This window comes from Salvelinus fontinalis, chromosome 19, assembly GCF_029448725.1.
Source record: "Salvelinus fontinalis isolate EN_2023a chromosome 19, ASM2944872v1, whole genome shotgun sequence".
Taxonomy (NCBI): domain Eukaryota; kingdom Metazoa; phylum Chordata; class Actinopteri; order Salmoniformes; family Salmonidae; genus Salvelinus; species Salvelinus fontinalis.
The window spans coordinates 13549998-13552671 of NC_074683.1; the positions used below are offsets into that span (position 1 = coordinate 13549998).

Here is a 2674-nt window from a genome sequence, read left to right on the forward strand (position 1 = left end):
CCCACATCATAATTCCTGTCAGCAGTGGTAAGACGATGGGAAAGAAAAGTACAGGGGTGCAGCTTATGGTCCTGGGCAGAACGCTGGTACAGGATGGCCCCCACTCAGACATCCGATGCGTCGACCTCCACCACAAACTGACAGGACGGGTCCAGATGGATTAAGATGGGGGCTGTAGGGAATCAATGTTTGAGGTCCGAGAACGCCTGGTCAACTGCTGGAGACCACATGAATGGAACATTGGGAGAGGTGAGTTCTGAGAGGGGGGAAGCCAGGGTGCTGTAACCCTGGATGAAGTGGCCGTAGAAGTTAGCAAACCCAGGAAACATTGCAACTGCACTCTGGATATGGGTTGAGGCCAATCCACCACCACTCTCACCTTGTCTGGATCCATCTGTATGTCCTGCAGCGATGACGTATCCTAGGAAGGAGATGGTGGAGTGATGTATTTCACACTTCTCAGCTTTAACGAAAAGCTGGTTCTCCAGGAGACGTGAAGGACCTGTCGTATCTGCTCTTGAGCTGAACGGGAAAAGACAAGGATGTCATTAAAGTAGACAAACACGAACCGGTTCAGCATGTCGCAGAGCACATTGTTGACAAGAGCATGAAACACAGCCCGAATGGCACAACCAAGTACTCTTAGTACCTGCTAGCCATGTTAAAGGCTGTCTTCCATTAATTTCCTTCCTGTATCCGAACCAGATGGTAGGCGTTTCAAAGGTCCAACTGTGAGAAGATGGTCAATCCCTGAAGATGTTCGAAAGCCGAGGAGATGAGTAGTAGAGGGTAACAGTTTTTAACTGTGATGTCATTAAGACCCTGGCAGTCGATACACCAAGAAGAACCCTGCGCCGGCGGGAGAAGCAGATGGACGAATACTCCCTGCAGTGAGAGAGTCCTCAATGTACTCCTCCATAGCCTTGGTCTCGGGACCCGATAGGGAGTAAAGCCGCCCTAGAGGTGATGCCTGGAAGAAAGTCAATGATGCAGTCGTAGGGTCGATACGGAGGGAGATACCTAGCACGGGCCTTGTTGAAGACCTCCCGGAGGTCCAGGTACTCTGTGAGAATTGTAGAGAGATCTGAGGCTTCTCCCAAGCCTGCAGGAAGATGTCCCGGGGCAGGCTATGCAGACTTAACCCGTGTGTAGTCTTAACATTCTGTATACTCCCCTTGTCCTAAGGGTAAAAAATTACCCGCCTTCACTAAACCCCTAAAATAAAGCAGCTTAATTGAATTTTAAACCCCAAATATATTTTGGTGAATATCTGGGTTTTCCCTCTTCACAATGCAGAAATATTGCATTTAATCAGTGGACACCACTCATTTTTATTACAACACCCCTTGTCTTAATTGTTTTCTTTACTAAAGTACAGGTTTATTGTAATTATTATTATTGCTAAAGGTACTGCATAGGTGTAAACATAATATTTTTTTTGCAAGAGATAGCACTACAGAAAGTAGTTTTGAATGCATTTTATTGAAGGGAAACAATAACAGTCTTGAACTTATTTGGCAACACCGTTGTCACGAATCCCGCTTCCTGAGTCTGTTTTTGCCTGTGTTCTGTCCTGGAGTGTTTTTTCCGGTGTCTTGGAACGCACCCTGTCTGGTTGCCGGGCGACGTAGCTAGTTGGAAGATCTCTGATGACCCGCACCTGTATCCCATCAGCTATCTGCACACCTGGTCCTGATCATCACCCCTCCACTTCATAAGCTCTGACCTGACATCCATTCCCTGCCGGATCGTTAGCCATGAACAGTATGTTGTGCCAGCGTATCAGCCTCCAGTTTGATAGAGTTTGTTTTTGTTGTTTTGTACGTCTTGCTTGCCTTGAATTTACCTTCGTTTGTTCTGTCTACAGTCATTCACCCGGAACACTCACCCCATCCCTGCCTGGTCGTCGGTGGCTTCTGTTACTCCCTTGGATCTGCCTATTCACTCCCATCAACTCACCTCCACTGCCCGCTCCGCCACCTGGATCTTTCTACCGCTACGTTTAAACTTGTAAATAAATACTCACCTTCGTCCTACTCTCCTTGTCCTAGTCTGCTTCTGGGTTCTACTTTAGGAAAACCGTGACAATCGTGATATATTCTTATATACTGTACAATGAGGAATTCAACTACAAAATATTAGTTTTCTCCCATGTTTTTGAACCATTGCCCCCACCCACAAGGTGTACTGTTTAAACAACAACAATCAATTAGAATAAAATAAGATAATAGATACAAAACAAAAATGTGAAGAACATAAATCAATCAACTCTAATTAGCACATGTAGGACAGTATGCAAGTGTGTGTGCATGAACTTTGCAGATGTATTTCTCACATGTGCAGCACATAGTATTTGTCCTTCTTTGGGGGGCAACATTGGCATCTCCTCCTCTTGCCTGCCCCAGCTGTAGCCTCAGGTGGATCAGGACAAGATTCAGCCCCCTGAACAGCTTTCACAAGCGCTGTAGAGGCTGCTGTGTGGAGGAGGTGCTCCCTTCTTTGAATGTGTGGGGTTGCAAGTGCCTTTCCCAGCTGCTCCAGGAACACCCTCCTCTTGTTCCGCTTATCAGGCACCCAGGTAGGGTTGATCTTGTTCTATATCACGAAGGCATTGTATGAGGACACATCAATGATGTTATGGAAGATGACCAGGGGCCAGCGGGCAGTCCTCCTG

At 46.8% G+C, this 2674-nt stretch overlaps 1 long non-coding RNA gene across 1 annotated transcript; it reads left to right on the plus strand.

Annotated features, from left to right (window-relative positions):
- The first annotated feature begins 1636 nt into the window (after positions 1 to 1636).
- On the plus strand, positions 1637 to 2037 carry LOC129816404 (uncharacterized). The gene is made up of 2 exons (XR_008753550.1): positions 1637 to 1764; positions 1868 to 2037. It is a non-coding gene; the product is annotated as an uncharacterized LOC129816404 (long non-coding RNA).
- The last annotated feature ends 637 nt before the right edge of the window (positions 2038 to 2674 follow it).